The 26,140-nt window shown below is 48.2% G+C and overlaps 1 pseudogene across 1 annotated transcript in view; it reads right to left on the bottom strand.

Moving 5' to 3' along the window:
* The window catches only part of LOC145807203 (calcium-transporting ATPase 3, endoplasmic reticulum-type-like), a 241,058-nt pseudogene that overhangs the window by 78,559 nt on the left and 136,359 nt on the right, over positions 1-26,140 (bottom strand). The gene's annotated exons all lie outside the window — the stretch shown is intronic.

Raw genomic sequence — 26,140 nt, forward strand, 5'->3', positions numbered from 1 at the left:
GATTGGAGCCGTGTCTTCTCCCACAACTCTATCGTGTTTAGGCGTTCATGTGTGCCAAGTTTCGTGCCAAACCGACGCGTTTTAGCGATTTTGGGGCGTCAAAACCACGAATTCAAGTTTCTTAAGGAACTAGTTTTCCTAGAGTGAAATTCGGCTCTGACTCCCAAACCGGGAACCCGATTGGAGTACCGTCTTCTCCCAGAAGTCTAAGGACGAGAGACTTGTGGGAGAAGACGGTACTCCAATCGAGTTCCCGGTTTCGGAGTTAAAGCCGGATTTCACTCTAGGCAAACTAGTTCCTTAAGAAACTTGAATTCGAGGTGTTGACGCCCCAAAATCTGCAAACGTCGTCTGTTTTGCACGAAGCTTGGCACACACGACCACCTAGGCACGAGAAACTTGTGGGAGAAGACAGGATTTGAATCGTCTTCCCGGTTTGGGAGTTAGAGCCGGATTTCGGCCTAGGCAAGCTAGTTCCTTAAGAAATTTGAATTCGAGGTGATGATGCCCCAAAATCACCACAACAGCGTCGGTTTGGCACGAAATTTGGCACGCACGACAGCCTACGCACGAGAGACTTCTGGGAGAAGACGGTACTCCAATCGGGTTCCCAGTTTGGGAGTCAGAGCCGAATTTCACTCTACGAAAACTAGTTCCTTAAGAAACTTGAATTCGAGGTTTTGACCCCCTAAAATCGCCGAAAGGCGTCGGTTTCGCACAAAACCTGCCACACACTACCGCCTAGGCACGAGAAACTTGTGGGAGAAGACAGGACTCCAATCGGGTTTCCTGTTTGGGAGTTAGAGCCGGATTTCACTTTTGGCAAACTAGTTCCTTAAGAAACTTGAATTCGAGGTGTTGACGCCCCATAATCGCCAAGGAATTGGGGTCACTGCTGTGGCAAAGGCACAGCAGTGACTGCTGTGCTTCATTTTGTGATGCATTATAGGATTATTTTTATGATCTGAACCGTTCATTTTGTAAGATTTGTTGAGTACTTCAAGCCTACCAAAAATCATATTAATCGGATATCAACAACTATATGATCGAATTGCATATTTTTATATTATTTTTCAAAAGAAAAACTTCTTGTTTGTTTTTTTGGTTATCAATCATATAGTTATTGGTATCCGATTAATATGATTTTTGGTAGGCTTGAAGTACTCAACAAACCCTACAAAATGAACGGTTCAGATCATAAAAATAATCCCATAATGCATCACAAAATGAAGCACAACAGTCACCGCTGTGCCTTTGCCACAGCAGTGACCCCATTTCCTTGGCGATTATGGGGCATCAACACCTCGAATTCAAGTTTCTTAAGGAACTAGTTTGCCTAAAGTGAAATCCGGTTCTAAGTCCCAAACAGGAAACCCGATTGGAGTCCTGTCTTCTCCCACAAGTTTCTCGTGCCTAGGCGGTAGTGTGTGGCAGGTTTTGTGCGAAACCGACGCCTTTTGGCGATTTTAGGGCGTCAAAACCTCGAATTCAAGTTTCTTAAGGAACTAGTTTTCCTAGAGTGAAATCCGGCTCCGACTCCCAAACCGGGAACCCGATTGGAGTACCGTCTTCTCCCAGAAGTCTCTCGTGCCTAGGCTGTCGTGCGTGCCAAATTTCGTGCCAAACCGACGCTGTTGTGGTGATTTTGGGGCATCACCACCTCGAATTCAAATTTCTTAAGGAACTAGCTTGCCTAGGCCGAAATCCGGCTCTAACTCCCACACCGGGAACCCGATTCAAATCCCGTCTTCTCCCACAAGTTTCTTGTGCCTAGGCGGTCGTGTGTGCCAAGTTTCATGCAAAACAGACGCCGTTTGCAGATTTTGGGGCGTCAACACCTCGAATTCAAGTTTCTTAAGGAACTAGTTTGCCTAGAGTGAAATCCGGCTTTAACTCCGAAACCGGGAACCCGATTGGAGTACCGTCTTCTCCCACAAGTCTCTCGTCCCTAGGCGGTCGTGTGTGCCAAGTTTCGTGCCAGACCGACGCCGTTTGGTGATTTTGGGGTATCAGCACCTCGACTTCAAGTTTCTTAACGAACTAGCTTAGCTAGACCGAAAACCGGCTCTAACACCCAAACCGGGAACCCAATTCGAGCCCTGTCTTCTCCCCACAAGTCTCTCGTGCCTAGGCGGTCATGTGTGCCAAGTTTCGTGCAAAACCAACGCCGTTTGGCGATTTTGGGGCATCAACACCTCGAATTTAAATTTCTAAAGGGACCGAAATCCGGCTCTAACTCCCAAACCGGGAACCCGATTCGAGCCCCGTCTTCTCCCACAAGTCTCTCGTGCCTAGGCAGTCGTGTGTGCCAAGTTTCGTGCTAATCGAACCCCGTTTGGCGATTTTGGGGTGTCAACACCTCGAATTCAAATTTTATAAGGAACTACTTTTGCCTAGAGTGAAATCCGGCTCTAACTCCCAAACCGGGAACCCAATTGGAGTCCTGTCTTCTCCCACAAGTTTCACGTGCCTAGGCGGTTGTGTGTGCCAAGTTTCGTATGAAACTGACGTCTTTTGGCGATTTTGGGGCGTCAACACCTCGAATTCAAGTTTCTCAAGAAATTAGTTTGCCTAGAGTGAAATCCGTCTCTAACTCCCAAACCGGGAACCCCATTGGAGTACCGTTTTCTCCCACAAGTCCCTCGTGCCTAGGTGGTCGTGTGTATTAAGTTTCGTGTCAAGCCGACGCCGTTTGGTAATTTTGGGGCGTCAACACCTTGAATTCAAATTTCTTAAGGAACTAGCTTGCCTAGACCGAAATCCGGCTCTAACTCCCAAACCGGGAACCCGATTCGAGCCCCGTCTTCTCCCACAAGTCTCTCGTGCCTAGGCAGTTGTGTGTGCCAAGTTTCTTGCCAAACCGACGCCGTTTGGCAATTTTGGGGCGTCAACACCTCGAATTTAAATTTCTTAAGGGACAAAAATTGTCTAGACCGAAATCTGGCTCTTACTCCCAAACCGGGAATCCGATTCGAGCCCCGTCTTCTCCCACAAGTCTCTCGTGTGTGCCAGGTTTCGGGCCAATCGAACCCCGTTTGGTGATTTTAAGGTGTCAAAACCTCGAATTCAAATTTCTTAACGAACTAGGTTGCCTAGAGTGAAATCTGGCTCCAACTCCCAAACCGGGAACCCGATTGGAGCCCCGTCTTCTCCCACAAGTCTCTCGTCTTTAGGCGGTCATGTGTGCCCAATTTTGTGCCAAGCCGACGGCGTTTGGTATTTTGGGGCGTCAACACCTCGAATTCAAATTTCTTAAGGAACTACTTTTGCCAAGAGTGAAATCCGGCTTTAACTCCCAAACCGGGAACCCAATTCGAGCCGTGTCTTCTCCCAAAACTCTATTGTGTTTAGGCGGTCATGTGTGCCAAGTTTCGTGCCAAACCGACGACGTTTGGTATTTCGGGGCGTCCACACCTCGAATTCAATTTTCATAAGGAACTACTTTTGCCTAGAGCGAAATCCGGCTCTAACTCCAAAATCGGGAACCCAATTGGAGTCCTGTCATCTCCTACAAGTTTCTCGTGCTTAGGCGGTCTTGTGCGCCAGGTTTCGCGCGAAACAGACGCCTTTTGGCAATTTCGGGGCGTCAACACCTCGAATTCAAGTTTCTTAAGGAACTAGTTTGCCTAGAGTGAAATCCGTCTCTAACTCCCAAACCGGGAGCTCCATTGGAGTACCGTTTTCTCCCACAAGTCTCTCGTGCCTAGGTGGTCGTGTGTGTTAAGTTTCGTGTCAAGCCGACGCCGTTTGGTAATTTTGGGGCGTCAACACCTTAAATTCAAATTTCTTAAGGAACTAGCTTGCCTAGACCGAAATCCGGCTATAACTCCCAAACCGGGAAGCCGATTCGAGCCCCGTCCTCTCCTACAAGTCTCTCGTGCCTAGGCAGTTGTGTGTGCCAAGTTTCTTGCCAAACCGACGCCGTTTGGCAATTTTGGGGCGTCAACACCTCGAATTTAAATATCTTAAGGGACCAAATTGTCTAGACCGAAATCTGGCTCTTACTCCCAAACCGGGAACCCGATTGGAGCCCCTTCTTCTCCCACAAGTCTCTCGTCTTTAGGCGGTCATGTGTGCCCAGTTTTGTGCCAAACCGACGGCGTTTGGTATTTTGGGGCGTCAACAACTCGAATTCAAATTTCTTGAGGAACTACTTTTTGCCTAGAGTGAAATCCGGCTTTAACTCACAAACCGGGAACCCGATTGGAGCCGTGTCTTCTCCCAACACTCTATCGTGTTTAGGCGGTCATGTGTGCCAAGTTTCGTGCCAAACCCACGGCGTTTGGTATTTCGGGGCGTCCACACCTCGAATTCAATTTTCATAAGGAACTCCAAAATCGGGAACCGAATTGGAGTCCTGTCATCTCCTACAAGTTTCTCGTGCTTAGGCGGTCTTGTGCGCCAGGTTTCGGGCGAAACAGACGCCTTTTGGCGATTTCGGGGCGTCAACACCTCGAATTCAAATTTATTAACGTACTAATTTGCCTATAGTGAAATCTAGCTCTAACTCCCAAACCGGGAACCTGATTGGAGCCCCGTCTTCTCCCACAAGTTTCACGTGCCTAGGCGGTCGTGTGTGCCAAGTTTCGTGCGAAACCGACGCCTTTTGGCGATTTTGGGACGTCAACACCTCGATTTAAGTTTCTTAAGGAAGTAGCTTGCCTAGAGTGAAATCCGTCTCTAACTCCCAAACCGGGAACCCGATTGGAGTACCGTCTTCTCCCACAAGTCTCTCGTGCCTAGGCGGTCGTGTGTGTCAACTTTCGTGTCAAACCGATGCCGTTTGGTAATTTTGGGGCGTCAACACCTAGAATTCAAATTTCTTAAGGAACTAGCTTGCCTAGACCGAAATCCGGCTCTAACTCCCAAACCGAGAACCCAATTCGAGCCCCGTCTAGTCCCACAAGTCTCTCGTGCTTAGGAAGTCGTGCGTGCCAAACCGACGCCGTTTGGCGATTTTGGGGCGTCTACACCTCGAATTCAAGTTTCTTAAGGAACTAGTTTGCCTAAAGAGAAATCCGGCTCTAACTCCCAAATCGGGAACCCGATTGGAGCCGTGTCTTCTCCCACAACTCTATCGTGTTTAGGCGTTCATGTGTGCCAATTTCGTGCCAAACCGACGCGTTTTAGCGATTTTGGGGCGTCAAAACCACGAATTCAAGTTTCTTAAGGAACTAGTTTTCCTAGAGTGAAATTCGACTCTGACTCCCAAACCGGGAACCCGATTGGAGTACCGTCTTCTCCCAGAAGTCTAGGGACGAGAAACTTGTGGGAGAAGACAGGATTTGAATCGTTTTCCCGGTTTGGGAGTTAGAGCCGGATTTCGGCCTAGGCAAGCTAGTTCCTTAAGAAATTTGAATTCGAGGTGATGATGCCCCAAAATCACCACAACAGCGTCGGTTTGGCACGAAATTTGGCACGCACGACAGCCTACGCACGAGAGACTTCTGGGAGAAGACGGTACTCCAATCGGGTTCCCAGTTTGGGAGTCAGAGCCGGATTTCACTCTACGAAAACTAGTTCCTTAAGAAACTTGAATTCGAGGTTTTGACGCCCTAAAATCGCCGAAAGGCGTCGGTTTCGCACAAAACCTGCCACACACTACCGCCTAGGCACGAGAAACTTGTGGGAGAAGACAGGACTCCAATCGGGTTTCCTGTTTGGGAGTTAGAGCCGGATTTCACTTTTGGCAAACTAGTTCCTTAAGAAACTTGAATTCGAGGTGTTGACGCCCCATAATCGCCAAGGAATTGGGGTCACTGCTGTGGCAAAGGCACAGCAGTGACTGCTGTGCTTCATTTTGTGATGCATTATAGGATTATTTTTATGATCTGAACCGTTCATTTTGTAAGATTTGTTGAGTACTTCAAGCCTACCAAAAATCATATTAATCGGATATCAACAACTATATGATCGAATTGCATATTTTTATATTATTTTTCAAAAGAAAAACTTCTTGTTTGTTTTTTTGGTTATCAATCATATAGTTATTGGTATCCGATTAATATGACTTTTGGTAGGCTTGAAGTACTCAACAAACCCTACAAAATGAACGGTTCAGATCATAAAAATAATCCCATAATGCATCACAAAATGAAGCACAACAGTCACCGCTGTGCCTTTGCCACAGCAGTGACCCCATTTCCTTGGCGATTATGGGGCATCAACACCTCGAATTCAAGTTTCTTAAGGAACTAGTTTGCCTAAAGTGAAATCCGGTTCTAACTCCCAAACAGGAAACCCGATTGGAGTCCTGTCTTCTCCCACAAGTTTCTCGTGCCTAGGCGGTAGTGTGTGGCAGGTTTTGTGCGAAACCGACGCCTTTTGGCGATTTTAGGGCGTCAAAACCTCGAATTCAAGTTTCTTAAGGAACTAGTTTTCCTAGAGTGAAATCCGGCTCCGACTCCCAAACCGGGAACCCGATTGGAGTACCGTCTTCTCCCAGAAGTCTCTCGTGCCTAGGCTGTCGTGCGTGCCAAATTTCGTGCCAAACCGACGCTGTTGTGGTGATTTTGGGGCATCACCACCTCGAATTCAAATTTCTTAAGGAACTAGCTTGCCTAGGCCGAAATCCGGCTCTAACTCCCACACCGGGAACCCGATTCAAATCCCGTCTTCTCCCACAAGTTTCTTGTGCCTAGGCGGTCGTGTGTGCCAAGTTTCATGCAAAACAGACGCCGTTTGCAGATTTTGGGGCGTCAACACCTCGAATTCAAGTTTCTTAAGGAACTAGTTTGCCTAGAGTGAAATCCGGCTTTAACTCCGAAACCGGGAACCCGATTGGAGTACCGTCTTCTCCCACAAGTCTCTCGTCCCTAGGCGGTCGTGTGTGCCAAGTTTCGTGCCAGACCGACGCCGTTTGGTGATTTTGGGGTATCAGCACCTCGACTTCAAGTTTCTTAACGAACTAGCTTAGCTAGACCGAAAACCGGCTCTAACACCCAAACCGGGAACCCAATTCGAGCCCTGTCTTCTCCCCACAAGTCTCTCGTGCCTAGGCGGTCATGTGTGCCAAGTTTCGTGCAAAACCAACGCCGTTTGGCGATTTTGGGGCATCAACACCTCGAATTTAAATTTCTAAAGGGACCGAAATCCGGCTCTAACTCCCAAACCGGGAACCCGATTCGAGCCCCGTCTTCTCCCACAAGTCTCTCGTGCCTAGGCAGTCGTGTGTGCCAAGTTTCGTGCTAATCGAACCCCGTTTGGCGATTTTGGGGTGTCAACACCTCGAATTCAAATTTTATAAGGAACTACTTTTGCCTAGAGTGAAATCCGGCTCTAACTCCCAAACCGGGAACCCAATTGGAGTCCTGTCTTCTCCCACAAGTTTCACGTGCCTAGGCGGTTGTGTGTGCCAAGTTTCGTATGAAACTGACGTCTTTTGGCGATTTTGGGGCGTCAACACCTCGAATTCAAGTTTCTCAAGAAATTAGTTTGCCTAGAGTGAAATCCGTCTCTAACTCCCAAACCGGGAACCCCATTGGAGTACCGTTTTCTCCCACAAGTCTCTCGTGCCTAGGTGGTCGTGTGTATTAAGTTTCGTGTCAAGCCGACGCCGTTTGGTAATTTTGGGGCGTCAACACCTTGAATTCAAATTTCTTAAGGAACTAGCTTGCCTAGACCGAAATCCGGCTCTAACTCCCAAACCGGGAACCCGATTCGAGCCCCGTCTTCTCCCACAAGTCTCTCGTGCCTAGGCAGTTGTGTGTGCCAAGTTTCTTGCCAAACCGACGCCGTTTGGCAATTTTGGGGCGTCAACACCTCGAATTTAAATTTCTTAAGGGACAAAAATTGTCTAGACCGAAATCTGGCTCTTACTCCCAAACCGGGAATCCGATTCGAGCCCCGTCTTCTCCCACAAGTCTCTCGTGTGTGCCAGGTTTCGGGCCAATCGAACCCCGTTTGGTGATTTTAAGGTGTCAAAACCTCGAATTCAAATTTCTTAACGAACTAGGTTGCCTAGAGTGAAATCTGGCTCCAACTCCCAAACCGGGAACCCGATTGGAGCCCCGTCTTCTCCCACAAGTCTCTCGTCTTTAGGCGGTCATGTGTGCCCAATTTTGTGCCAAGCCGACGGCGTTTGGTATTTTGGGGCGTCAACACCTCGAATTCAAATTTCTTAAGGAACTACTTTTGCCAAGAGTGAAATCCGGCTTTAACTCCCAAACCGGGAACCCAATTCGAGCCGTGTCTTCTCCCAAAACTCTATTGTGTTTAGGCGGTCATGTGTGCCAAGTTTCGTGCCAAACCGACGACGTTTGGTATTTCGGGGTGTCCACACCTCGAATTCAATTTTCATAAGGAACTACTTTTGCCTAGAGCGAAATCCGGCTCTAACTCCAAAATCGGGAACCCAATTGGAGTCCTGTCATCTCCTACAAGTTTCTCGTGCTTAGGCGGTCTTGTGCGCCAGGTTTCGGGCGAAACAGACGCCTTTTGGCAATTTCGGGGCGTCAACACCTCGAATTCAAGTTTCTTAAGGAACTAGTTTGCCTAGAGTGAAATCCGTCTCTAACTCCCAAACCGGGAGCTCCATTGGAGTACCGTTTTCTCCCACAAGTCTCTCGTGCCTAGGTGGTCGTGTGTGTTAAGTTTCGTGTCAAGCCGACGCCGTTTGGTAATTTTGGGGCGTCAACACCTTAAATTCAAATTTTTTAAGGAACTAGCTTGCCTAGACCGAAATCCGGCTATAACTCCCAAACCGGGAACCCGATTCGAGCCCCGTCCTCTCCTACAAGTCTCTCGTGCCTAGGCAGTTGTGTGTGCCAAGTTTCTTGCCAAACCGACGCCGTTTGGCAATTTTGGGGCGTCAACACCTCGAATTTAAATATCTTAAGGGACCAAATTGTCTAGACCGAAATCTGGCTCTTACTCCCAAACCGGGAACCCGATTGGAGCCCCTTCTTCTCCCACAAGTCTCTCGTCTTTAGGCGGTCATGTGTGCCCAGTTTTGTGCCAAACCGACGGCGTTTGGTATTTTGGGGCGTCAACACCTCGAATTCAAATTTCTTGAGGAACTACTTTTTGCCTAGAGTGAAATCCGGCTTTAACTCACAAACCGGGAACCCGATTGGAGCCGTGTCTTCTCCCAACACTCTATCGTGTTTAGGCGGTCATGTGTGCCAAGTTTCGTGCCAAACCCACGGCGTTTGGTATTTCGGGGCGTCCACACCTCGAATTCAATTTTCATAAGGAACTCCAAAATCGGGAACCGAATTGGAGTCCTGTCATCTCCTACAAGTTTCTCGTGCTTAGGCGGTCTTGTGCGCCAGGTTTCGGGCGAAACAGACGCCTTTTGGCGATTTCGGGGCGTCAACACCTCGAATTCAAATTTATTAACGTACTAATTTGCCTATAGTGAAATCTAGCTCTAACTCCCAAACCGGGAACCTGATTGGAGCCCCGTCTTCTCCCACAAGTTTCACGTGCCTAGGCGGTCGTGTGTGCCAAGTTTCGTGCGAAACCGACGCCTTTTGGCGATTTTGGGACGTCAACACCTCGATTTAAGTTTCTTAAGGAAGTAGCTTGCCTAGAGTGAAATCCGTCTCTAACTCCCAAACCGGGAACCCGATTGGAGTACCGTCTTCTCCCACAAGTCTCTCGTGCCTAGGCGGTCGTGTGTGTCAACTTTCGTGTCAAACCGATGCCGTTTGGTAATTTTGGGGCGTCAACACCTAGAATTCAAATTTCTTAAGGAACTAGCTTGCCTAGACCGAAATCCGGCTCTAACTCCCAAACCGAGAACCCAATTCGAGCCCCGTCTAGTCCCACAAGTCTCTCGTGCTTAGGAAGTCGTGCGTGCCAAACCGACGCCGTTTGGCGATTTTGGGGCGTCTACACCTCGAATTCAAGTTTCTTAAGGAACTAGTTTGCCTAAAGAGAAATCCGGCTCTAACTCCCAAATCGGGAACCCGATTGGAGCCGTGTCTTCTCCCACAACTCTATCGTGTTTAGGCGTTCATGTGTGCCAATTTCGTGCCAAACCGACGCGTTTTAGCGATTTTGGGGCGTCAAAACCACGAATTCAAGTTTCTTAAGGAACTAGTTTTCCTAGAGTGAAATTCGACTCTGACTCCCAAACCGGGAACCCGATTGGAGTACCGTCTTCTCCCAGAAGTCTAGGGACGAGAAACTTGTGGGAGAAGACAGGATTTGAATCGTTTTCCCGGTTTGGGAGTTAGAGCCGGATTTCGGCCTAGGCAAGCTAGTTCCTTAAGAAATTTGAATTCGAGGTGATGATGCCCCAAAATCACCACAACAGCGTCGGTTTGGCACGAAATTTGGCACGCACGACAGCCTACGCACGAGAGACTTCTGGGAGAAGACGGTACTCCAATCGGGTTCCCAGTTTGGGAGTCAGAGCCGGATTTCACTCTACGAAAACTAGTTCCTTAAGAAACTTGAATTCGAGGTTTTGACGCCCTAAAATCGCCGAAAGGCGTCGGTTTCGCACAAAACCTGCCACACACTACCGCCTAGGCACGAGAAACTTGTGGGAGAAGACAGGACTCCAATCGGGTTTCCTGTTTGGGAGTTAGAGCCGGATTTCACTTTTGGCAAACTAGTTCCTTAAGAAACTTGAATTCGAGGTGTTGACGCCCCATAATCGCCAAGGAATTGGGGTCACTGCTGTGGCAAAGGCACAGCAGTGACTGCTGTGCTTCATTTTGTGATGCATTATAGGATTATTTTTATGATCTGAACCGTTCATTTTGTAAGATTTGTTGAGTACTTCAAGCCTACCAAAAATCATATTAATCGGATATCAACAACTATATGATCGAATTGCATATTTTTATATTATTTTTCAAAAGAAAAACTTCTTGTTTGTTTTTTTGGTTATCAATCATATAGTTATTGGTATCCGATTAATATGACTTTTGGTAGGCTTGAAGTACTCAACAAACCCTACAAAATGAACGGTTCAGATCATAAAAATAATCCCATAATGCATCACAAAATGAAGCACAACAGTCACCGCTGTGCCTTTGCCACAGCAGTGACCCCATTTCCTTGGCGATTATGGGGCATCAACACCTCGAATTCAAGTTTCTTAAGGAACTAGTTTGCCTAAAGTGAAATCCGGTTCTAACTCCCAAACAGGAAACCCGATTGGAGTCCTGTCTTCTCCCACAAGTTTCTCGTGCCTAGGCGGTAGTGTGTGGCAGGTTTTGTGCGAAACCGACGCCTTTTGGCGATTTTAGGGCGTCAAAACCTCGAATTCAAGTTTCTTAAGGAACTAGTTTTCCTAGAGTGAAATCCGGCTCCGACTCCCAAACCGGGAACCCGATTGGAGTACCGTCTTCTCCCAGAAGTCTCTCGTGCCTAGGCTGTCGTGCGTGCCAAATTTCGTGCCAAACCGACGCTGTTGTGGTGATTTTGGGGCATCACCACCTCGAATTCAAATTTCTTAAGGAACTAGCTTGCCTAGGCCGAAATCCGGCTCTAACTCCCACACCGGGAACCCGATTCAAATCCCGTCTTCTCCCACAAGTTTCTTGTGCCTAGGCGGTCGTGTGTGCCAAGTTTCATGCAAAACAGACGCCGTTTGCAGATTTTGGGGCGTCAACACCTCGAATTCAAGTTTCTTAAGGAACTAGTTTGCCTAGAGTGAAATCCGGCTTTAACTCCGAAACCGGGAACCCGATTGGAGTACCGTCTTCTCCCACAAGTCTCTCGTCCCTAGGCGGTCGTGTGTGCCAAGTTTCGTGCCAGACCGACGCCGTTTGGTGATTTTGGGGTATCAGCACCTCGACTTCAAGTTTCTTAACGAACTAGCTTAGCTAGACCGAAAACCGGCTCTAACACCCAAACCGGGAACCCAATTCGAGCCCTGTCTTCTCCCCACAAGTCTCTCGTGCCTACCCAAACCGGGAACCCAATTCGAGCCCTGTCTTCTCCCCACAAGTCTCTCGTGCCTAGGCGGTCATGTGTGCCAAGTTTCGTGCAAAACCAACGCCGTTTGGCGATTTTGGGGCATCAACACCTCGAATTTAAATTTCTAAAGGGACCGAAATCCGGCTCTAACTCCCAAACCGGGAACCCGATTCGAGCCCCGTCTTCTCCCACAAGTCTCTCGTGCCTAGGCAGTCGTGTGTGCCAAGTTTCGTGCTAATCGAACCCCGTTTGGCGATTTTGGGGTGTCAACACCTCGAATTCAAATTTTATAAGGAACTACTTTTGCCTAGAGTGAAATCCGGCTCTAACTCCCAAACCGGGAACCCAATTGGAGTCCTGTCTTCTCCCACAAGTTTCACGTGCCTAGGCGGTTGTGTGTGCCAAGTTTCGTATGAAACTGACGTCTTTTGGCGATTTTGGGGCGTCAACACCTCGAATTCAAGTTTCTCAAGAAATTAGTTTGCCTAGAGTGAAATCCGTCTCTAACTCCCAAACCGGGAACCCCATTGGAGTACCGTTTTCTCCCACAAGTCTCTCGTGCCTAGGTGGTCGTGTGTATTAAGTTTCGTGTCAAGCCGACGCCGTTTGGTAATTTTGGGGCGTCAACACCTTGAATTCAAATTTCTTAAGGAACTAGCTTGCCTAGACCGAAATACGGCTCTAACTCCCAAACCGGGAACCCGATTCGAGCCCCGTCTTCTCCCACAAGTCTCTCGTGCCTAGGCAGTTGTGTGTGCCAAGTTTCTTGCCAAACCGACGCCGTTTGGCAATTTTGGGGCGTCAACACCTCGAATTTAAATTTCTTAAGGGACAAAAATTGTCTAGACCGAAATCTGGCTCTTACTCCCAAACCGGGAATCCGATTCGAGCCCCGTCTTCTCCCACAAGTCTCTCGTGTGTGCCAGGTTTCGGGCCAATCGAACCCCGTTTGGTGATTTTAAGGCGTCAAAACCTCGAATTCAAATTTCTTAACGAACTAGGTTGCCTAGAGTGAAATCTGGCTCCAACTCCCAAACCGGGAACCCGATTGGAGCCCCGTCTTCTCCCACAAGTCTCTCGTCTTTAGGCGGTCATGTGTGCCCAATTTTGTGCCAAGCCGACGGCGTTTGGTATTTTGGGGCGTCAACACCTCGAATTCAAATTTCTTAAGGAACTACTTTTGCCAAGAGTGAAATCCGGCTTTAACTCCCAAACCGGGAACCCAATTCGAGCCGTGTCTTCTCCCAAAACTCTATTGTGTTTAGGCGGTCATGTGTGCCAAGTTTCGTGCCAAACCGACGACGTTTGGTATTTCGGGGCGTCCACACCTCGAATTCAATTTTCATAAGGAACTACTTTTGCCTAGAGCGAAATCCGGCTCTAACTCCAAAATCGGGAACCCAATTGGAGTCCTGTCATCTCCTACAAGTTTCTCGTGCTTAGGCGGTCTTGTGCGCCAGGTTTCGGGCGAAACAGACGCCTTTTGGCAATTTCGGGGCGTCAACACCTCGAATTCAAGTTTCTTAAGGAACTAGTTTGCCTAGAGTGAAATCCGTCTCTAACTCCCAAACCGGGAGCTCCATTGGAGTACCGTTTTCTCCCACAAGTCTCTCGTGCCTAGGTGGTCGTGTGTGTTAAGTTTCGTGTCAAGCCGACGCCGTTTGGTAATTTTGGGGCGTCAACACCTTAAATTCAAATTTCTTAAGGAACTAGCTTGCCTAGACCGAAATCCGGCTATAACTCCCAAACCGGGAACCCGATTCGAGCCCCGTCCTCTCCTACAAGTCTCTCGTGCCTAGGCAGTTGTGTGTGCCAAGTTTCTTGCCAAACCGACGCCGTTTGGCAATTTTGGGGCGTCAACACCTCGAATTTAAATATCTTAAGGGACCAAATTGTCTAGACCGAAATCTGGCTCTTACTCCCAAACCGGGAACCCGATTGGAGCCCCTTCTTCTCCCACAAGTCTCTCGTCTTTAGGCGGTCATGTGTGCCCAGTTTTGTGCCAAACCGACGGCGTTTGGTATTTTGGGGCGTCAACACCTCGAATTCAAATTTCTTGAGGAACTACTTTTTGCCTAGAGTGAAATCCGGCTTTAACTCACAAACCGGGAACCCGATTGGAGCCGTGTCTTCTCCCAACACTCTATCGTGTTTAGGCGGTCATGTGTGCCAAGTTTCGTGCCAAACCCACGGCGTTTGGTATTTCGGGGCGTCCACACCTCGAATTCAATTTTCATAAGGAACTCCAAAATCGGGAACCGAATTGGAGTCCTGTCATCTCCTACAAGTTTCTCGTGCTTAGGCGGTCTTGTGCGCCAGGTTTCGGGCGAAACAGACGCCTTTTGGCGATTTCGGGGCGTCAACACCTCGAATTCAAATTTATTAACGTACTAATTTGCCTATAGTGAAATCTAGCTCTAACTCCCAAACCGGGAACCTGATTGGAGCCCCGTCTTCTCCCACAAGTTTCACGTGCCTAGGCGGTCGTGTGTGCCAAGTTTCGTGCGAAACCGACGCCTTTTGGCGATTTTGGGACGTCAACACCTCGATTTAAGTTTCTTAAGGAAGTAGCTTGCCTAGAGTGAAATCCGTCTCTAACTCCCAAACCGGGAACCCGATTGGAGTACCGTCTTCTCCCACAAGTCTCTCGTGCCTAGGCGGTCGTGTGTGTCAACTTTCGTGTCAAACCGATGCCGTTTGGTAATTTTGGGGCGTCAACACCTAGAATTCAAATTTCTTAAGGAACTAGCTTGCCTAGACCGAAATCCGGCTCTAACTCCCAAACCGAGAACCCAATTCGAGCCCCGTCTAGTCCCACAAGTCTCTCGTGCTTAGGAAGTCGTGCGTGCCAAACCGACGCCGTTTGGCGATTTTGGGGCGTCTACACCTCGAATTCAAGTTTCTTAAGGAACTAGTTTGCCTAAAGAGAAATCCGGCTCTAACTCCCAAATCGGGAACCCGATTGGAGCCGTGTCTTCTCCCACAACTCTATCGTGTTTAGGCGTTCATGTGTGCCAATTTCGTGCCAAACCGACGCGTTTTAGCGATTTTGGGGCGTCAAAACCACGAATTCAAGTTTCTTAAGGAACTAGTTTTCCTAGAGTGAAATTCGACTCTGACTCCCAAACCGGGAACCCGATTGGAGTACCGTCTTCTCCCAGAAGTCTAGGGACGAGAAACTTGTGGGAGAAGACAGGATTTGAATCGTTTTCCCGGTTTGGGAGTTAGAGCCGGATTTCGGCCTAGGCAAGCTAGTTCCTTAAGAAATTTGAATTCGAGGTGATGATGCCCCAAAATCACCACAACAGCGTCGGTTTGGCACGAAATTTGGCACGCACGATAGCCTACGCACGAGAGACTTCTGGGAGAAGACGGTACTCCAATCGGGTTCCCAGTTTGGGAGTCAGAGCCGAATTTCACTCTACGAAAACTAGTTCCTTAAGAAACTTGAATTCGAGGTTTTGACGCCCTAAAATCGCCGAAAGGCGTCGGTTTCGCACAAAACCTGCCACACACTACCGCCTAGGCACGAGAAACTTGTGGGAGAAGACAGGACTCCAATCGGGTTTCCTGTTTGGGAGTTAGAGCCGGATTTCACTTTTGGCAAACTAGTTCCTTAAGAAACTTGAATTCGAGGTGTTGACGCCCCATAATCGCCAAGGAATTGGGGTCACTGCTGTGGCAAAGGCACAGCAGTGACTGCTGTGCTTCATTTTGTGATGCATTATAGGATTATTTTTATGATCTGAACCGTTCATTTTGTAAGATTTGTTGAGTACTTCAAGCCTACCAAAAATCATATTAATCGGATATCAACAACTATATGATCGAATTGCATATTTTTATATTATTTTTCAAAAGAAAAACTTCTTGTTTGTTTTTTTGGTTATCAATCATATAGTTATTGGTATCCGATTAATATGATTTTTGGTAGGCTTGAAGTACTCAACAAACCCTACAAAATGAACGGTTCAGATCATAAAAATAATCCCATAATGCATCACAAAATGAAGCACAACAGTCACCGCTGTGCCTTTGCCACAGCAGTGACCCCAATTCCTTGGCGATTATGGGGCATGAACACCTCGAATTCAAGTTTCTTAAGGAACTAGTTTGCCTAAAGTGAAATCCGGCTCTAACTCCCAAACAGGAAACCCGATTGGAGTCCTGTCTTCTCCCACAAGTTTCTCGTGCCTAGGCGGTAGTGTGTGGCAGGTTTTGTGCGAAACCGACGCCTTTTGGCGATTTTAGGGCGTCAAAACCTCGAATTCAAGTTTCTTAAGGAACTAGTTTTCCTAGAGTGAAATCCGGCTCTGACTCCCAAACCGGGAACCCGATTGGAGTACCGTCTTCTCCCAGAAGTCTCTCGTGCCTAGGCTGTCGTGCGTGCCAAATTTCGTGCCAAACCGACGCTGTTGTGGTGATTTTGGGGCGTCATCACCTCGAATTCAAATTTCTTAAGGAACTAGCTTGCCTAGGCCGAAATCCGTCTCTAACTCCCAAACCGGGAACCCGATTCAAATCCCGTCTTCTTCCACAAGTTTCTCGTGCCTAGGCGGTCGTGTGTGCCAAGTTTCATGCAAAACAGACGCCGTTTGCAGATTTTGGGGCGTCAACACCTCGAATTCAAGTTTCTTAAGCAACTAGTTTGGCTAGAGTGAAATCCGGCTTTAACTCCGAAACCGGGAACCCGATTGGAGTACCGTCTTCTCCCACAAGTCTCTCGTCCCTAGGCGGTCGTGTGTGCCATGTTTCGTGCCAGACCGACGCCGTTTGGTGATTTTGGGGCATCAGCACCTCGACTTCAAATTTCTTAACGAACTAGCTTGGCTAGACCGAAAACCGGCTCTAACACCCAAACCGGGAACCCGATTCGAGCCCCGTCTTCTCCCACAAGTCTCTCGTGCCTAGGCGGTCGTGTGTGCCAAGTTTCGTGCAAAACCAACGCCGTTTGGCGATATTGGGGCATCAACACCTCGAATTTAAATTTCTAAAGGGACCGAAATCCGGCTCTAACTCCCAAACCGGGAACCCGGTTCGAGCCCCGTCTTCTCCCACAAGTCTCTCGTGCCTAGGCGGTCGTGTGTGCCAAGTTTCGTGCTAATCGAACCCCGTTTGGCGATTTTGGGGTGTCAACACCTCGAATTCAAATTTTATAAGGAACTACTTTTGCCTAGAGTGAAATCCGGCTCTAACTCCCAAACCGGGAACCCAATTGGAGTCCTGTCTTCTCCCACAAGTTTCACGTGCCTAGGCGGTCGTCTGTGCCAAGTTTCGTATGAAACTGACGCCTTTTGGCGATTTTGGGGCGTCAACACCTCGAATTCAAGTTTCTCAAGAAATTAGTTTGCCTAGAGTGAAATCCGTCTCTAACTCCCAAACCGGGAACCCCATTGGAGTACCGTTTTCTCCCACAAGTCTCTCGTGCCTAGGTGGTCGTGTGTGTTAAGTTTCGTGTCAAGCCGACGCCGTTTGGTAATTTTGGGGCGTCAACACCTTGAATTCAAATTTCTTAAGGAACTAGCTTGCCTAGACCGAAATCCGGCTCTAACTCCCAAACCGGGAACCCGATTCGAGCCCCGTCTTCTCCCACAAGTCTCTCGTGCCTAAGCAGTTGTGTGTGCCAAGTTTCTTGCCAAACCGACGCCGTTTGGCAATTTTGGGGCGTCAACACCTCGAATTTAAATTTCTTAAGGGACAAAATTGTCTAGACCGAAATCTGGCTCTTACTCCCAAACCGGGAACCCGATTCGAGCCCCGTCTTCTCCCACAACTCTCTCGTGCCTAGGCGGTCGTGTGTGCCAGGTTTCGGGCCAATCGAACCCCGTTTGGTGATTTTAAGGTGTCAAAACCTCGAATTCAAATTTCTTAACGAACTAGGTTGCCTAGAGTGAAATCTGGCTCCAACTCCCAAAACCGGGAACCCGATTGGAGCCCCGTCTTCTCCCACAAGTCTCTCGTCTTTAGGCGGTCATGTGTGCCCAGTTTTGTGCCAAGCCGACGGCGTTTGGTATTTTGGGGCGTCAACACCTCGAATTCAAATTTCTTAAGGAACTACTTTTGCCAAGAGTGAAATTCGGCTTTAACTCCCAAACCGGGAACCCAATTCGAGCCGTGTCTTCTCCAAAAACTCTATTGTGTTTAGGCGGTCATGTGTGCCAAGTTTCGTGCCAAACCGACGACGTTTGGTATTTCGGGGCGTCCACACCTCGAATTCAATTTTCATAAGGAACTACTTTTGCCTAGAGCGAAATCCGGCTCTAACTCCAAAATCGGGAACCCAATTGGAGTCCTGTCATCTCCTACAAGTTTCTCGTGCTTAGGCGGTCTTGTGCGCCAGGTTTCGGGCGAAACAGACGCCTTTTGGCAATTTCGGGGCGTCAACACCTCGAATTCAAGTTTCTTAAGGAACTAGTTTGCCTAGAGTGAAATCCGTCTCTAACTCCCAAACCGGGAGCTCCATTGGAGTACCGTTTTCTCCCACAAGTCTCTCGTGCCTAGGTGGTCGTGTGTGTTAAGTTTCGTGTCAAGCCGACGCCGTTTGGTAATTTTGGGGCGTCAACACCTTAAATTCAAATTTCTTAAGGAACTAGCTTGCCTAGACCGAAATCCGGCTATAACTCCCAAACCGGGAACCCGATTCGAGCCCCGTCCTCTCCTACAAGTCTCTCGTGCCTAGGCAGTTGTGTGTGCCAAGTTTCTTGCCAAACCGACACCGTTTGGCAATTTTGGGGCGTCAACACCTCGAATTTAAATATCTTAAGGGACCAAATTGTCTAGACCGAAATCTGGCTCTTACTCCCAAACCGGGAACCCGATTGGAGCCCCTTCTTCTCCCACAAGTCTCTCGTCTTTAGGCGGTCATGTGTGCCCAGTTTTGTGCCAAACCGACGGCGTTTGGTATTTTGGGGCGTCAACACCTCGAATTCAAATTTCTTGAGGAACTACTTTTTGCCTAGAGTGAAATCCGGCTTTAACTCACAAACCGGGAACCCGATTGGAGCCGTGTCTTCTCCCAACACTCTATCGTGTTTAGGCGGTCATGTGTGCCAAGTTTCGTGCCAAACCCACGGCGTTTGGTATTTCGGGGCGTCCACACCTCGAATTCAATTTTCATAAGGAACTCCAAAATCGGGAACCGAATTGGAGTCCTGTCATCTCCTACAAGTTTCTCGTGCTTAGGCGGTCTTGTGCGCCAGGTTTCGGGCGAAACAGACGCCTTTTGGCGATTTCGGGGCGTCAACACCTCGAATTCAAATTTATTAACGTACTAATTTGCCTATAGTGAAATCTAGCTCTAACTCCCAAACCGGGAACCTGATTGGAGCCCCGTCTTCTCCCACAAGTTTCACGTGCCTAGGCGGTCGTGTGTGCCAAGTTTCGTGCGAAACCGACGCCTTTTGGCGATTTTGGGACGTCAACACCTCGAATTTAAGTTTCTTAAGGAAGTAGCTTGCCTAGAGTGAAATCCGTCACTAACTCCCAAGCCGGGAACCCGATTGGAGTACCGTCTTCTCCCACAAGTCTCTCGTGCCTAGGCGGTCGTGTGTGTCAACTTTCGTGTCAAACCGACGCCGTTTGGTAATTTTGGGGCGTCAACACCTCGAATTCAAATTTCTTAAGGAACTAGCTTGCCTAGACCGAAATCCGGCTCTAACTCCCAAACCGAGAACCCAATTCGAGCCCCGTCTAGTCCCACAAGTCTCTCGTGCTTAGGAAGTCGTGCGTGCCAAGTTTCGTGCCAAACCGACGCCGTTTGGCGATTTTGCGGCGTCAACACCTCGTATTTAAATTTCTTAAGGGACCAAATTGTCTAGACCGAAATCTGGCTCTTACTCCCAAACCGGGAACCCGATTCGAGCCCCGTCTTCTCCCATAAGTCTCTCGTTCCTAGGCGGTCGTGTGTGCCAGGTTCGTGCCAATCGAACCCTGTTTGGTGATTTTAAGGTGTCAAAACCTCGAATTCAAATTTCTTAATCACCTAGGTTGCCTAGTGTGAAATCTGGCTCTAACTCCCAAATCGGGAGCCCGACTAGAGCCCCGTCTTCTCCCACAAGTCTCTCGTGTTTAGGCGGTCATGTGTGCCAAGTTTTGTGCCAAACCGACGGCGTTTGGTATTTTGGGGCGTCAACACCTCGAATTCAAATTTCTTAAGGAACTACTTTTGCCTAGAGTGAAATCCGGCTCTAACTCCCAAACCGGGAACCCAATTGGAGTCCTATCTTCTCCCACAAGTTTCTCGTGCCTAGGCGGTCGTGTGTGCCAAGTTTCGTGCGAAACTGACGCCTTTCGGCGATTTTGGAGCGTCTACACCTCGAATTCAAGTTTCTTAAGGAACTAGTTTGCCTAAAGAGAAATCCGGCTCTAACTCCCAAATCGGGAACCCGATTGGAGCCGTGTCTTCTCCCACAACTCTATCGTGTTTAGGCGTCCATGTGTGCCAAGTTTCGTGCCAAACCGACGCGTTTTACGATTTTGGGGCGTCAAAACCACGAATTCAAGTTTCTTAAGGAACTAGTTTTCCTAGAGTGAAATCTGGCTCTCACTCCCAAACCGGGAACCCGATTGGTGTACCGTCTTCTCCCAGAAGTCTAAGGACGAGAGACTTGTGGGAGAAGACGGTACTCCAATCGGGTTCCCGATTTCGGAGTTAAAGCCGGATTTCACTCTAGGCAAACTAGTTCCTTAAGAAACTTGAATTCGAGGTGTTGACGCCCCAAAATCTGCAAACGTCGTCTGTTTTGCACGAAGCTTGGCACACACGACCGCCTAGGCACGAGAAACTTGTGGGAGAAGACAGGATTTGAATCGTCTTCCCGGTTTGGGAGTTAGAGCCGGATTTCGGCCTAGGCAAGCTAGTTCCTTAAGAAATTTGAATTCGAAGTGATGATGCCCCAAAATCACCACAACAGCGTCGGTTTGGCACGAAATTTGGCACGCACGACAGCCTAGGCACGAGAGACTTCTGGGAGAAGACAGTACTCCAATCGGGTTCCCGGTTTGGGAGTCAGAGCCGGATTTCACTCTAGGAAAACTAGTTCCTTAAGAAACTTGAATTCGAGGTTTTGACGCCCTAAAATCGCCAAAAGGCGTCGGTTTCGCACAAAACCTGCCACACACTACCGCCTAGGCACGAGAAACTTGTGGGAGAAGACAGGACTCCAATCGGGTTTCCTGTTTGGGAGTTAGAGCCGGATTTCACTTTTGGCAAACTAGTTCCTTAAGAAACTTGAATTCGAGGTGTTGACGCCCCATAATCGCCAAGGAATTGGGGTCACTGCTGTGGCAAAGGCACAGCAGTGACTGCTGTGCTTCATTTTGTGATGCATTATAGGATTATTTTTATGATCTGAACCGTTCATTTTGTAAGATTTGTTGAGTACTTCAAGCCTACCAAAAATCATATTAATCGGATATCAACAACTATATGATCGAATTGCATATTTTTATATTATTTTTCAAAAGAAAAACTTCTTGTTTGTTTTTTTGGTTATCAATCATATAGTTATTGGTATCCGATTAATATGATTTTTGGTAGGCTTGAAGTACTCAACAAACCCTACAAAATGAACGGTTCAGATCATAAAAATAATCCCATAATGCATCACAAAATGAAGCACAACTGTCACCGCTGTGCCTTTGCCACAGCAGTGACCCCAATTCCTTGGCGATTATGGGGCATCAACACCTCGAATTCAAGTTTCTTAAGGAACTAGTTTGCCTAAAGTGAAATCCGGCTCTAACTCCCAAACAGGAAACCCGATTGGAGTCCTGTCTTCTCCCACAAGTTTCTCGTGCCTAGGCGGTAGTGTGTGGCAGGTTTTGTGCGAAACCGACGCCTTTTGGCGATTTTAGGGCGTCAAAACCTCGAATTCAAGTTTCTTAAGGAACTAGTTTTCCTAGAGTGAAATCCGGCTCTGACTCCCAAACCGGGAACCCGATTGGAGTACCGTCTTCTCCCAGAAGTCTCTCGTGCCTAGGCTGTCGTGCGTGCCAAATTTCGTGCCAAACCGACGTTGTGGTGATTTTGGGGCGTCATCACCTCGAATTCAAATTTCTTAAGGAACTAGCTTGCCTAGGCCGAAATCCGTCTCTAACTCCCAAACCGGGAACCCGATTCAAATCCCGTCTTCTCCCACAAGTTTCTCGTGCCTAGGCGGTCGTGTGTGCCACGTTTCATGCAAAACAGACGCCGTTTGCAGATTTTGGGGCGTCAACACCTCGAATTCAAGTTTCTTAAGGAACTAGTTTGCCTAGAGTGAAATCCGGCTTTAACTCCGAAACCGGGAACCCGATTGGAGTATCGTCTTCTCCCACAAGTCTCTCGTCCCTAGGCGGTCGTGTGTGCCAAGTTTCGTGCCAGACCGACGCCGTTTGGTGATTTTGGGGCATCAGCACCTCGACTTCAAATTTCTTAACGAACTAGCTTGGCTAGACCGAAAACCGGCTCTAACACCCAAACCGGGAACCCGATTCGAGCCCCGTCTTCTCCTACAAGTCTCTCGTGCCTAGGCGGTCATGTGTGCCAAGTTTCGTGCAAAACCAACGCCGTTTGGCGATTTTGGGGCATCAACACCTCGAATTTAAATTTCTAAAAGGACCGAAATCCGGCTCTAACTCCCAAACCGGGAACCCGATTCGAGCCCCGTCTTCTCCCACAAGTCTCTCGTGCCTAGGCGGTCGTGTGTGCCAAGTTTCGTGCTAATCGAACCCCGTTTGGCGATTTTGGAGTGTCAACACCTCGAATTCAAATTTTATAAGGAACTACTTTTGCCTAGAGTGAAATCCGGCTCTAACTCCCAAACCGGGAACCCAATTGGAGTCCTGTCTTCTCCCACAAGTTTCACGTGCCTAGGCGGTCGTCTGTGCCAAGTTTCGTATGAAACTGACGCCTTTTGGCGATTTTGGGGCGTCAACACCTCGAATTCAAGTTTCTCAAGAAATTAGTTTGCCTAGAGTGAAATCCGTCTCTAACTCCCAAACCGGGAACCCCATTGGAGTACCGTTTTCTCCCACAAGTCTCTCGTGCCTAGGTGGTCGTGTGTGTGTTAAGTTTCGTGTCAAGCCGACGCCGTTTGGTAATTTTGGGGCGTCAACACCTTGGATTCAAATTTCTTAAGGAACTAGCTTGCCTAGACCGAAATCCGGCTCTAACTCCCAAACCGGGAACCCGATTCGAGCTCCGTCTTCTCCCACAAGTCTCTCGTGCCTAGGCAGTTGTGTGTGCCAAGTTTCTTGCCAAACCGACGTCGTTTGGCAATTTTGGGGCGTCAACACCTCGAATTTAAATTTCTTAAGGGACAAAATTGTCTAGACCGAAATCTGGCTCTTACTCCCAAACCGGGAACCCGATTCGAGCCCCGTCTTCTCCCACAAGTCTCTCGTCTCATGTGTGCCCAGTTTTGTGCCAAGCCGACGGCGTTTGGTATTTTGGGGCGTCAACACCTCGAATTCAAATTTCTTAGCCAAGAGTGAAATCCGGCTTTAACTCCCAAACCGGGAACCCAATTCGAGCCGTGTCTTCTCTCCCAAAACTCTATTGTGTTTAGGCGGTCATGTGTGCCAAGTTTCGTGCCAAACCGACGACGTTTGGTATTTCGGGGCGTCCACACCTCGAATTCAATTTTCATAAGGAACTACTTTTGCCTAGAGCGAAATCCGGCTCTAACTCCAAAATCGGGAACCCAATTGGAGTCCTGTCATCTCCTACAAGTTTCTCGTGCTTAGGCGGTCTTGTGCGCCAGGTTTCGGGCGAAACAGACGCCTTTTGGCAATTTCGGGGCGTCAACACCTCGAATTTCTTAAGGAACTAGTTTGCCTAGAGTGAAATCCGTCTCTAACTCTCAAACCGGGAACCCCATTGGAGTACCGTTTTCTCCCACAAGTCTCTCGTGCCTAGGTGGTCGTGTGTGTTAAGTTTCGTGTCAAGCCGACGCCGTTTGGTAATTTTGGGGCGTCAACACCTTAAATTCAAATTTCTTAAGGAACTAGCTTGCCTAGACCGAAATCCGGCTATAACTCCCAAACCGGGAACCCGATTCGAGCCCCGTCCTCTCCTACAAGTCTCTCGTGCCTAGGTAGTTTGTGTGTGCCAAGTTTCTTAAGGAACTAGTTTTCCTAGAGTGAAATCCGGCTTTAACTCCCAAACCGGGAACCCAATTCGAGCCGTGTCTTCTCCCAAAACTCTAGTGTTCATGTGTGCCAAGTTTCGTGCCAAACCGACGACGTTTGGTATTTCGGGGCGTCCACACCTCGAATTCAATTTTCATAAGGAACTACTTTTGCCTAGAGCGAAATCCGGCTCTAACTCCAAAATCGGGAACCCAATTGGAGTCCTGTCATCTCCTACAAGTTTCTCGTGCTTAGGCGGCCTTGTACGCCAGGTTTCGGGCGAAACAGACGCCTTTTGGCGATTTTGGGGCGTCAACACCTCGAATTCAAATTTCTTAAGGAACTACTTTTGCCAAGAGTGAAATCCGGCTTTAACTCCCAAACCGGGAACCCAATTCGAGCCGTGTCTTCTCCCAAAACTCTATTGTGTTTAGGCGGTCATGTGTGCCAAGTTTCGTGCCAAACCGACGACGTTTGGTATTTCGGGGCGTCCACACCTCGAATTCAATTTTCATAAGGAACTACTTTTGCCTAGAGCGAAATCCGGCTCTAACTCCAAAATCGGGAACCCAATTGGAGTCCTGTCATCTCCTACAAGTTTCTCGTGCTTAGGCGGTCTTGTGCGCCAGGTTTCGGGCGAAACAGACGCCTTTTGACAATTTCGGGGCGTCAACACCTCGAATTCAAGTTTCTTAAGGAACTAGTTTGCCTAGAGTGAAATCCGTCTCTAACTCCCAAACCGGGAACCCCATTGGAGTACCGTTTTCTCCCACAAGTCTCTCGTGCCTAGGTGGTCGTGTGTGTTAAGTTTCGTGTCAAGCCGACGCCGTTTGGTAATTTTGGGGCGTCAACACCTTAAATTCAAATTTCTTAAGGAACTAGCTTGCCTAGACCGAAATCCGGCTATAACTCCCAAACCGGAAACCTAATTGGAGTTCTGTCTTCTCCCACAAGTTTCTCGTGCCTAGGCGGTCGTGTGTGCCAAGTTCCGTGCGAAACCGACGCCTTTTGGCGATTAGGACTTGGGGTCACTGCTGTGGCAAATGCACAGCAGTGACTGTTGTGCTTCATTCTGTGATGTATTATGGGCTTATTTTTATGATCTGAACCGTTCATTTTGTAAGATTTGTTGAGTACTTCAAGCCTACTAAAAATCATATTAATCGGATATCAACAACTATATGATTGATAACCAAAAAAACAAACAAGAAGTTTTTCTTTTGAAAAATAGTATAAAAATATGCAATTCGATCATATAGTTACTGGTATCCGATTAATATGATTTTTGGTAGGCTTGAAGTACTCAACAAACCCTACAAAATGAACGGTTCAGATCATAAAAATAATCCCATAATGCATCACAAAATGAAGCACAAAAGTCACTGCTGTGCCTTTGCCACAGCAGTGACCCCAATTCCTTGGCGATTATGGGGCGTCAACACCTCGAATTCAAGTTTCTTAAGGAACTAGTTTGCCTAAAGTGAAATCCGGCTGTAACTCCCAAACAGGAAACCCGATTGGAGTCCTGTCTTCTCCCACAAGTTTCTCGTGCCTAGGCGGTAGTGTGTGGCAGGTTTCGTGCGAAACCGACGCCTTTTGGCGATTTTAGGGCGTCAAAACCTCGAATTCAAGTTTCTTAAGGAACTAGTTTTCCTAGAGTGAAATCCGGCTTTAACTCCCAAACCGGGAACCCAATTCGAGCCGTGTCTTCTCCCAAAACTCTATTGTGTTTAGGCGTCATGTGTGCCAAGTTTCGTGCCAAACCGACGACGTTTGGTATTTCGGGGCGTCCACACCTCGAATTCAATTTTCATAAGGAACTACTTTTGCCTAGAGCGAAATCCGGCTCTAACTCCAAAATCGGGAACCCAATTGGAGTCCTGTCATCTCCTACAAGTTTCTCGTGCTTAGGCGGTCTTGTGCGCCAGGTTTCGGGCGAAACAGACGCCTTTTGACAATTTCGGGGCGTCAACACCTCGAATTCAAGTTTCTTAAGGAACTAGTTTGCCTAGAGTGAAATCCGTCTCTAACTCCCAAACCGGGAACCCCATTGGAGTACCGTTTTCTCCCACAAGTCTCTCGTGCCTAGGTGGTCGTGTGTGTTAAGTTTCGTGTCAAGCCGACGCCGTTTGGTAATTTTGGGGCGTCAACA

Source organism: Camellia sinensis, chromosome 14 (genome assembly GCF_055761805.1).
Source record: "Camellia sinensis isolate YWXY chromosome 14, ASM5576180v1, whole genome shotgun sequence".
NCBI classification, from domain to species: Eukaryota; Viridiplantae; Streptophyta; class Magnoliopsida; order Ericales; family Theaceae; genus Camellia; species Camellia sinensis.